A 12051-nucleotide genomic window follows, 5' to 3' on the forward strand; every position below is an offset into this window, starting at 1 on the left:
TACAAAATATATAGTACAGTTTTTCCATTGTATAAAACGAATGATTGCTACCAGTGTAAAAGTTATTGTCATTTCTACGTTCCCGGCAACCTAGGCTTCACCCTAGGCCGTTGTTCGACCAGATGGAATAGTTAGTGCCTAAGAAGTGAACGCCAGAAGCATAAAATACAATATAAATACAACAGTTTTTCCATCATATAAAACGAATGATATCAACCAGTGTGAAAGTTATGGTCATTTCTACGTTCCGGGCAACCTAGGCTGCACTCTAGGGCGTTGCTCCACTAGATCGAATAGCTAGGGCCTTAGAAATCAAAGCCCGAAGCATAAAATACAAAATAAATAAAACAGTTTTTCCATCGTATAAAACGAAAAATTGCAAACAGTGTGAAAGATATGGACATTTCTACGATCCGGGCTACCTAGGCTTCACTCTATGGCGTTCTTCCGCCACATCGAATAGCAACGGCCTCAGAAGTCAACGCCAGAAGCTTAACTACAATATAAATATAACAGTTTTTCCATCGTATAAAACGAATAATAGCAACCAGTGTGAAAGTTATGGTCATTTCTACGTTCCGGGCAACCTAGGCTTCACTCTACGGCGATGCTCCGCCAGATCAAACAGTTAGGGCCTTAGAAGTCAACGCCCGATGTATAAAATACAAAATAAATAGAACGGTTTTTCCATTGTATAAAACGAATAATTGCTGCCAGTGTAAAAGCTATGGTCATTTCTACGTTCCGGGCAACCTAGGCTTCACTCTACGGCGATGCTCCACCAGATCAAACAGATAGGGCATTAGAAGTCAACGCCCGAAGCATAAAATACAATATAAATATAACAGTTTTTCCATCGTATAAGAAGAATAATTTCAACCAGTGTGAATGTTATGGTCATTTCTACATTCCGAGCAACCTAGGCTACACTCTAGAGCGTTGATCCACCACATCGAATAGCTACGGCCTCAGAAGTCAACGCCTGAAGCATAAAATACAATATAAACACAACAGTTTTTCCATCGTATAAAACGAATAATTGCTACCAGTATGGAAGTGATGGTCATTTCTACGTTCCGGGCAACCTATGCCTCACTCTAGGGCGTTGTTCCACCAGAATGAATAGTTAGGGCCTAAGAAATCAACGCCAGAAGCATAAAATACAATATAAATATAACAGTTTTTCCATCGTATAAAACGAATAATTTCAACCAGTGTGAATGTTATGGTCATTTCTACATTCCGAGCAACCTAGGCTACACTCTAGAGCGTTCATCCACCACATCGAATAGCTACGGCCTCAGAAGTCAACGCCAGAAGCATAAAATACAATATAAGTACAACAGTTTTTCCATCGTATAAAATGAATAATTGCAAACATTGCGAAAGTAATGGTCATTCCACGTTCCGGGCAACCTAGGCGTCACTCTAGTGCGTTGCTCCACCACATCTAATAGCAACGGCCTCAGACGTCAACGACAGAAGCATAAAATACAATAAAGATGCAACAGCTTTTCCATCGTATAAAACGAATAATTGCACCCAGTGTGAAAGTTATTGTCATTTCTACATTCCGCGCAACCTAGGCTTCACCCTAGGGCGTTGCTCCAACAGATTGAATAGTTAGGACCTTAGAAGTCAATGACCGAAGCATAAAATGCAATAAAAATACAACAGTTTTTCCATCATATAACAGGAATAATTGCAACCAGTTTGAAAGTGATGGTCATTTCTACGTTCCGGGCAACCTAGGCTTCACTCTATGGCGGTGCTCCACCAGATCGAATAGTTAGGGCCTTAGAAGTCTACGCCCGAAGCATAAAATGCAATAAAAATACAACAGTGTTTCCATCATATAACAGGAATAATTGCAACCAGTTTGAAAGTGATGTCCAATTCTACGTTCCGCGCAACCTAGGCTTTACTCCAGGGCGTTGCTCCACCAGATCGAAAAGTTACGGCCTAAGAAGTCAACGCCAGAAGCATAAAATACGATGTAAGTACAACAGCTTTTCCATCGTATAAAACGAATAATTGTAACCAGTGTGAAAGTTATGGTCATTTCTACGCTCCGGGCAACCTAGGCTTCACCCCAGGTCGTTGTTCCACCAGATCGAATGGTTAGGGCCTAAGAAGTGAACGCCAGCAGCATAAAATACAATATAAATACAACAGTTCTTCCATCATATAAAACGAATAATTGCAACCAGTATGAAAGTTATGGTAATTTCTACGTTCCGGGCAACCCAGGCTTCACTCTATGGCGTTCTTCCACCACATCGAATAGCTACGGCCACAGAAGTCAACGCCAGAAGCATAAAATGCAATATAAACACAACAGTTTTTCCATCATATAACAGGAATATTTGCAACCAGTTTGAAAGTGATGGTAATTGCTACGTTCCGGGCAACTTAGGCTTCACACTAGGGCGTTGCTCCACCAGATCGCTTAGTTAGTGCCTTAGAAGTCAATGCCAGAAGCATAAAATACAATATAAATACAACAGTTTTTCCATCGCATAAAACGAATAATTGCAACCAGTAGGAAAGTTATGGTCATTTCTACTTTCTGGGCCACCTAGGCTTCACCCTAGGGCGTTGTACCACCAGATCGAATAGTTAGGGCCTATGAAGTGAACGCCAGAAGCATAAAATACAATATAAATACAACAGTTTTTCCATCGTATAGAACGAATAATAGCAACCAGTGTGAAAGTTATGGTCACTTCCACGTTCCGGGCAACCTAGGCATCACTCTAGGGCGTTGCTCCACCAGATAAAACAGTTGGGGCCTTAAAAGTCAACGCCCGAAGCATAAAATACAAAATAAATAGAACAGTTTTTCCATTGTATAAAACGAATAATAGCAACCAGTGTGAGAGTTATGGTCATTTCTACGTTCAGGGCAACCTAGGCTTCACTCTAGGGCGTTACTCCACCAGATGGAATAGTTAGAACCTAAGAAGTGAACCCCAGAAGCACAAAATACAATATAAATACAACAGTTTTTTCATTATACAAAACGAATAGTTGCAACCAGTATGAAAGCTAGGGTCATTTCTACTTTACGGGCAACCTAGGCTTCACTCTAGGGCGTTGCTCCACCAGGTCGAATAGTTAGGGCCTTAGAAGTCAACGCCAGAAGCATAAAATACAATATAAGTACAACAGTTTTTCCATCGTATAAAATGAATAATTGCCAGCATTGCGAAAGTAATGGTCATTCCACGTTCCGGGCAACCTAGGCGTCACTCTAGTGCGTTGCTCCACCACATCTAATAGCTACGGCCTTAGACGTCAACGACAGAAGCATAAAATACAATAAAGATGCAACAGCTTTTCCATCGTATAAAACGAATAATTGCACCCAGTGTGAAAGTTATTGTCATTTCTACTTTCCGCGCAACCTAGGCTTCACCCTAGAGCGTTGCTCCAACAGATTGAATGGTTAGGACCTTAGAAGTCAATGCCCGAAACATAAAATGCAATAAAAATGCAACAGTTTTTCCATCATATAACAGGAATAATTGCAACCAGTTTGAAAGTGATGGTCATTTCTACGTTCCGGGCAACCTAGGCTTCACTCTAGGGCGGTGCTCCACCAGATCGAATAGTTAGGGCCTTAGAAGTCAACGCCCGAAGCATAAAATGCAATAAAAATACAACAGTGTTTCCATCATATAACAGGAATAATTGCAACCAGTTTGAAAGTGATGGTCACTTCTACGTTCCGGGCAACCTAGGCTTTACTCTAGGGCGTTGCTCCACCAGATCGAATAGTTAGTGCCTTAGAAGTCAACGCCAGAAGCATAAAATACAATATAAATATAACAGTTTTTCCATCGTATAAAACGAAAAATTTCAACCAGTGTGAATGTTATGGTCATTTCTACATTCCGAGCAACCTAGGCTACACTCTACAGCGTTGATCCACCACATCGAATAGCTACGGCCTCAGAAGTCAACGCCTGAAGCATAAAGTACAATAAAAATACAACAGTCTTTCCATCCTATAACAGGAATAATTGCAACCCGTGTGGAAGTGAAGGTCATTTGTACGTTCCAGGCAACCTAGGCTTCACTCTAGGGCGTTGTTCCACCAGATCGAATTGTTAGGGCCTAAGAAGTCAACGCCAGAAGCATAAGATACAATATAAATATAACAGTTTTTCCATCCTATAGAACGAATAATAGCATCCAGTGTGAAAGTTATGGTCATGTCTACTTTCCGGGCAACCTAGACTTCACCCTAGGGCGTTGCTTCAACAGATTGAATAGTTAGTGCCTCAGAAGACAACGCCAGAAGCATAAAATACAATATAAATACAACAGTTTTTCCAACGTATAAAACGAATAATAGCAACCAGTGTGAAAGTTATGGTCATTTCTACGTTCCGGGCAACCTAGGCTTCACTCTATGGCGTTCTTCCACTACATCGAATAGCAACGGCCTCAGAAGTCAACGCCTGAAGCATAAAATACAATAAAAATACAACAGTCTTTCCGTCCTCTAACAGGAATAATTGCAACCCGTGTGAAAGTGATGGTCATTTGGACGTTCCAGGCAACCTAGGCTTCACTCTAGGGCGTTGTTCCACCAGGTCGAATTGTTAGGGCATAAGAAGTCAACGCCAGAAGCATAAGATACAATATAAATATAACAGTTTTTCCATCGTATAGAACGAATAATAGCAACCAGTGTGAAAGTTATGGTCACTTCTACGTTCCGGGCAACCTAGGCTTCACTCTAGGGCGTTGATCCACCAGATCAAACACCTAGGGCCTTAGAAGTCAACGCCCGAAGCATAAAATACAATATAAATATAACAGTTTTTCCATCGTATAGAACGAATAATAGCAACCAGTGTGAAAGTTAACGTCATTTCTACTTTCCGGGCAACCTAGGCTTCACCCTAGGGCGTTGCCCCAACAGATTGAGTAGTTAGTGCCTTAGAAGTCAACGCCCGATACATAAAATACAAAATAAATAAAACAGTTTTTCCATCGTGTAAAACGAATAATTGCTACCGGTGTGAAAATTATGGTCATTTCTACGTTCCGGTCAACCTAGGCTTCGCCATAGGGCGTTACTCCACCAGATCGAATAGTTAGAGCCTAAGAAGTGAACGCCAGAAGCACAAAATACAATATAAATACAACAGTTTTTCCATTCTACAAAACGAATAATTGCAACCAGTATGAAAGCTAGGGTCATTTCTACTTTACGGGCAACCTAGGCTACACCTTAGGGCGTTGCTCTTACAGATTGAATAGTTAGGGCCTTATAAGTTAATGCCCGAAGCATAAAATGCAATAAAAATACAACAGTTTTTCCATCGTATAAAAGGATTAATTGCAACCAGTTTGAAAGTGACGGTCATTTCTACGTTCCGGGCAACCTAGGCTTCACTCTAGGGCGTTGCTCCACCATGTCGAATAGTTAGGGCCTTAGAAGTCAACGCCAGAAGCATAAAATACAATATAAGTACAACAGTTTTTCACTCGTATAAAATGAATAATTGCAAACATTGCGAAAGTAATGGTCATTCCACGTTCCGGGCAACCTAGGCGTCACTCTAGTGCGTTGCTCCACCACATCTAATAGCTACGGCCTTAGACGTCAACGACAGAAGCATAAAATACAATAAAGATGCAACAGCTTTTCCATCGTATAAAACGAATAATTGCACCCAGTGTGAAAGTTATTGTCATTTCTACTTTCCGCGCAACCTAGGCTTCACCCTAGAGCGTTGCTCCAACAGATTGAATGGTTAGGACCTTAGAAGTCAATGCCCGAAACATAAAATGCAATAAAAATGCAACAGTTTTTCCATCATATAACAGGAATAATTGCAACCAGTTTGAAAGTGATGGTCATTTCTACGTTCCGGGCAACCTAGGCTTCACTCTAGGGCGGTGCTCCACCAGATCGAATAGTTAGGGCCTTAGAAGTCAACGCCCGAAGCATAAAATGCAATAAAAATACAACAGTGTTTCCATCATATAACAGGAATAATTGCAACCAGTTTGAAAGTGATGGCCAATTCTACGTTCCGTGCAACCTAGGCTTCACTCCAGGGCGTTGCTCCACCAGATCGAAAAGTTACGGCCTATGGAGTCAACGCCAGAAGCATAAAGTACTATATAAATACAACAGCTTTACCATCGTATAAAACGAATAATTGCAACCAGTGTGAAAGTTATGGTCATTTCTACGTTCCGGGCAACCTTGGCTTCACCCCAGGTCGTTGTTTCACCAGATCGAATAGTTAGGGCCTAAGAAGTGAACGCCAGCAGCATAAAATGCAATATAAATACAACAGTTCTTCCATCATATAAAACGAATAATTGCAACCAGTATGAAAGTTATGGTCATTTCTACGTTCCGGGCAACCCAGGCTTCACTCTATGGCGTTCTTCCACCACATCGAATAGCTACGGCCACAGAAGTCAACGCCAGAAGCATAAAATACAATATAAACACAACAGTATTTCCATCGTATAAAACGAATAATTGCTACCGGTGTGAAAGTTATGGTCATTTCTACGTTCCGGGCAACCTAGGCTTCACCATAGGGCGTTGTTCCACCAGATGGAATAGTTAGGGCATAAGAAGTCAACGCCAGAAGCATAAAATACAATATAAATACAACAGTTTTTCAATCGTATAAAACGAGTAATTGCAACCAGTATGAAAGTTAACGTCCATTCTACGTTCCGAGCAACCTAGGCTTCACCCTAGGGCGTCGCTCCAACAGATTGAATAGTTAAGGCCTTAGAAGTCAACGCCGGAACCATAAAATGCAATAAAAATGCAACAGTTTTTCCATCGTATAAAGGATTAATTGCAACCAGTTTGAAAGTGATGGTCATTTCTACGTTCCGGGCAACCTAGGCTTCACCCTAGGGCGCTGTTCCACCAGATGGAATAGTTAGGGCATAAGAAGTCAACGCCAGAAGCATAAAATACGGTATAAATACAACAGCTTTTCCATCGTATAAAACGAATAATAGCAACCTGTGTGAAAGTTATGGGCATTTCTACGTTCCGGGCAACCTAGGCTTCACTCTACGGCGTTGTTCCACCAGATCGAATAGTTAGGGCCTAAGAAGTCAGCGCCAGAAGCATAAAATACAATATATATATAACAGTTTTTCCATCGTATAAAACGAATAATAGCAACCGGTGTGAAAGTTATGGTCATTTCTACGTTCCGGGCAACCTAGTCTTCACCCTAGGGCGTTGCTCCAACAGATCGAATAGTTAGTGCCTTAGAAGTCAACGGCCGAAGCATAAAATACAAAATAAATAGAACTGTTTTTCCATCGTATAAAACGACTAATTGCTACCGGTGTGAAAGTTATTTCCATTTCTACGTTCCGGGCAACCTAGGCTTCACCCTAGGGCGTTGTTCCACCAGATGGAATAGTTAGGGCCTTAGAAGTCAATGCCCGAAGCATAAAATGCAATAAAAATACAATAGTTTTTCCGTCATATAACAGGAATATTTGCAGCCAGTTTGAAAGTGATGGTAATTGCTACGTTCCGGGCAACTTAGGCTTCACTCTAGGGCGTTGCTCCACCAGATCGAATAGTTAGTGCCTTAGAAGTCAACGCCAGAAGCATAAAATACAATATATATACAACAGTTCTTCCATCGTATAAAACGAATAATTGTAACCAGTATGAAAGATAACGTCATTTCTACGTTCCGGGAAACCTAGGCTTCACCCTAGGGCGTTGCTCCAACAGATTGAATAGTTAGGGCCTTAGAAGTCAACGCCGGAAGCATAAAATGCAATATAAATACAACAGTTTTTCAATCGTATAAAACGAGTAATTGCAACCAGTACGAAAGTTAACGTCATTTCTACGTTCCGGACAACCTAGGCTGCACACTAGGGCGTTGCTCCAACAGATTGAATAGTTAGGGCCTTAGAAGTCAACGCCGGAAGCATAAAATGCAATAAAAATACATCAGTTTTTCCATCGTATAAAAGGATTAATTGAAACCGGTGTAAAAGTGATGGTCACTTCTACGTTCCGGGCAACCCAGGCTTTACTCTAGGTCGTTGCACCACCAAATCAAATAGCTAGGGCCTTAGAAGTCAACGCCCGAAGCATAAAATACAAAATAAATAGAACAGTTTTTCCATTGTATAAAACGTATAATTTCTACCGGCGTGAAAGTTATGGTCATTTCTACGTTCCGGGAAGCCTAGGCTTCACCCTAGGTCGTTGTTCCACCAGATGGAATAGTTAGGGCCTTAGAAGTCAACGCCCGAAGTATAAAATACGAAATAAATAGAACACTTTTCCATCGTATAAAAGGATTAATTGCAACCAGTTTGAAAGTGATGGTCATTTCTCCGTTCCGGGCAACCTAGGCTTCACTGTATGGCCTTCTTCCACCACACCGGATAGCTACGGCCTCAGAAGTCAACGCCTGAAGTATAAAATACAATAAAAATACAACTGTCTTTCCATCCTATAACAGGAATAATTGCAACCCGTGTGAAAGTGATGGTCATTTCTACGTTCCAGGCAACCTACGCTTCACTCTAGGGCGTTGCTCTACCAGATCAAACAGTTATGGCCTTAGAAGTCAACGCCCGAAGCATTAAATACAAAATAAATAGAACAGTTTTTCCATTGTATAAAACGAATAATTGCTACCAGTGTAAAAGTTATGGTCATTTCTACGTTCCGGCAACCTAGGCTTCACCCTAGGCCGTTGTTCCACCAGATCGAATAGTTAGGGCCTAAGAAGTGAACGCCAGAAGCATAAAATACAATATAAATACAACAGTTTTTCCATCGTATAAAACGAATGATAGCAACCAGTGTGAAAGTTATGGTCATTTCTACGTTCCGGGCAATCTAGGCTGCACTCTAGGGCGTTGCTCCACCAGATCGAATAGTTAGGGCCATAGAAGTCAACGCCCGAAGCATAAAATACAAAATAAATAAAACAGTCTTTCCATCGTATAAAACGAATAATTGCTACCAGTGTGAAAGTTATGGTCATTTCTACGTTCCGGGCAACCTAGGCTTCACCCTAGGGCGTTGTACCACCAGATCGAATAGTTAGGGCCTATGAAGTGAACGCCAGAAGCATAAAATACAATATAAATACAACAGTTTTTCCATCGTATAAAACGAATAATTGCAACCAGTATGAAACTTATGGTCATTTCTACGTACCGGGCAACCTAGGCTTCACTCTAGGGCGTTGCTCTACCAGATCGAATAGTTAGGGCCTTAGAAGTCAACGCCTGAAGTATAAAATACAATAAAAATACAACAGTCTTTCCATCCTATAACAGGAATAATTGCAACCCGTGTGAAAATGATGGTCATTTCTACGTTCCAGGCAACCTAGGCTTCACTCTAGGGCGTTGCTCCACCAGATCAAACAGTTAGGGCCTTAGAAGTCAACCCCCGAAGCATTAAATACAAAATAAATAGTACAGTTTTTCCATTGTATAAAACGAATGATTGCTACCAGTGTAAAAGTTATTGTCATTTCTACGTTCCCGGCAACCTAGGCTTCACCCTAGGCCGTTATTCGACCAGATGGAATAGTTAGTGCCTAAGAAGTGAACGCCAGAAGCATAAAATACAATATAAATACAACAGATTTTCCATCATATAAAACGAATGATATCAACCAGTGTGAAAGTTATGGTCATTTCTACGTTCCGGGCAACCTAGGCTGCACTCTAGGGCGTTGCTCCACTAGATCGAATAGTTAGGGCCTTAGAAGTCAAAGCCCGAAGCATAAAATACAAAATAAATAAAACGGTTTTTCCATCGTATAAAACGAAAAATTGCAAACAGTGTGAAAGATATGGACATTTCTACGATCCGGGCTACCTAGGCTTCACTCTATGGCGTTCTTCCACCACATCGAATAGCAACGGCCTCAGAAGTCAACGCCAGAAGCTTAAATACAATATAAATATAACAGTTTTTCCATCGTATAAAACGAATAATAGCAACCAGTGTGAAAGTTATGGTCATTTCTACGTTCCGGGCAACCTAGGCTTCGCTCTACGGCGATGCTCCGCCAGATCAAACAGTTAGGGCCTTAGAAGTCAACGCCCGATGTATAAAATACAAAATAAATAGAACGGTTTTTCCATTGTATAAAACGAATAATTGCTGCCAGTGTAAAAGCTATGGTCATTTCTACGTTCCGGGCAACCTAAGCTTCACCCTAGGGCGCTGTTCCACCAGACGGAATAGTTAGGGCCGAAGAAGTCAACGCGAGAAGCATAAAATACGATATAAATACAACAGCTTTTCCATCGTATAAAACAAATAATTGCAACCAGTGTGAAAGTTATGGTCATTTCTACGTTCCGGGCAACCTAGGCTTCACTGTATGGCGTTCTTCCACCACACCGGATAGCTACGGCCTCAGAAGTCAACGCCTGAAGTATAAAATACAATAAAAACACAACTGTCTTTCCATCCTATAACAGGAATAATTGCAACCCGTGTGAAAGTGATGGTCATTTCTACGTTCCAGGCAACCTACGCTTCACTCTAGGGCGTTGCTCCACCAGATCAAACAGTTAGGGCCTTAGAAGTCAACCCCCGAAGCATTAAATACAAAATAAATAGTACAGTTTTTCCATTGTATAAAACGAATGATTGCTAGCAGTGTAAAAGTTATTGTCATTTCTACGTTCCCGGCAACCTAGGCTTCACCCTAGGCCGTTGTTCGACCAGATGGAATAGTTAGTGCCTAAGAAGTGAACGCCAGAAGCATAAAATACAATATAAATACAACAGTTTTTCCATCATATAAAACGAATGATATCAACCAGTGTGAAAGTTATGGTCATTTCTACGTTCCGGGCAACCTAGGCTGCACTCTAGGGCGTTGCTCCACTAGATCGAATAGTTAGGGCCTTAGAAATCAAAGCCCGAAGCATAAAATACAAAATAAATAAAACAGTTTTTCCATCGTATAAAACGAAAAATTGCAAACAGTGTGAAAGATATGGACATTTCTACGATCCGGGCTACCTAGGCTTCACTCTATGGCGTTCTTCCACCACATCGAATAGCAACGGCCTCAGAAGTCAACGCCAGAAGCTTAAATACAATATAAATATAACAGTTTTTCCATCGTATAAAACGAATAATAGCAACCAGTGTGAAAGTTATGGTCATTTCTACGTTCCGGGCAACCTAGGCTTCACTCTACGGCGATGCTCCGCCAGATCAAACAGTTAGGGCCTTAGAAGTCAACGCCCGATGTATAAAATACAAAATAAATAGAACGGTTTTTCCATTGTATAAAACGAATAATTGCTGCCAGTGTAAAAGCTATGGTCATTTCTACGTTCCGGGCAACCTAAGCTTCACCCTAGGGCGCTGTTCCACCAGACGGAATAGTTAGGGCCTAAGAAGTCAACGCGAGAAGCATAAAATACGATATAAATACAACAGCTTTTCCATCGTATAAAACAAATAATTGCAACCAGTGTGAAAGTTATGGACATTTCTACGTTCCTGGCAACCTAGGCTTCACTGTATGGCGTTCTTCCACCACACCGGATAGCTACGGCCTCAGAAGTCAACGCCTGAAGTATAAAATACAATAAAAATACAACTGTCTTTCCATCCTATAACAGGAATAATTGCAACCCGTGTGAAAGTGATGGTCATTTCTACGTTCCAGGCAACCTACGCTTCACTCTAGGGCGTTGCTCTACCAGATCAAACAGTTATGGCCTTAGAAGTCAACGCCCGAAGCATTAAATACAAAATAAATAGAACAGTTTTTCCATTGTATAAAACGAATAATTGCTACCAGTGTAAAAGTTATGGTCATTTCTACGTTCCGGCAACCTAGGCTTCACCCTAGGCCCTTGTTCCACCAGATCGAATAGTTAGGGCCTAAGAAGTGAACGCCAGAAGCATAAAATACAATATAAATACAACAGTTTTTCCATCGTATAAAACGAATGATAGCAACCAGTGTGAAAGTTATGGTCATTTCTACGTTCCGGGCAATCTAGGCTGCACTCTAGGGC

Source organism: Calliopsis andreniformis, unplaced genomic scaffold, assembly GCF_051401765.1.
Source record: "Calliopsis andreniformis isolate RMS-2024a unplaced genomic scaffold, iyCalAndr_principal scaffold0019, whole genome shotgun sequence".
NCBI classification, from domain to species: domain Eukaryota; kingdom Metazoa; phylum Arthropoda; class Insecta; order Hymenoptera; family Andrenidae; genus Calliopsis; species Calliopsis andreniformis.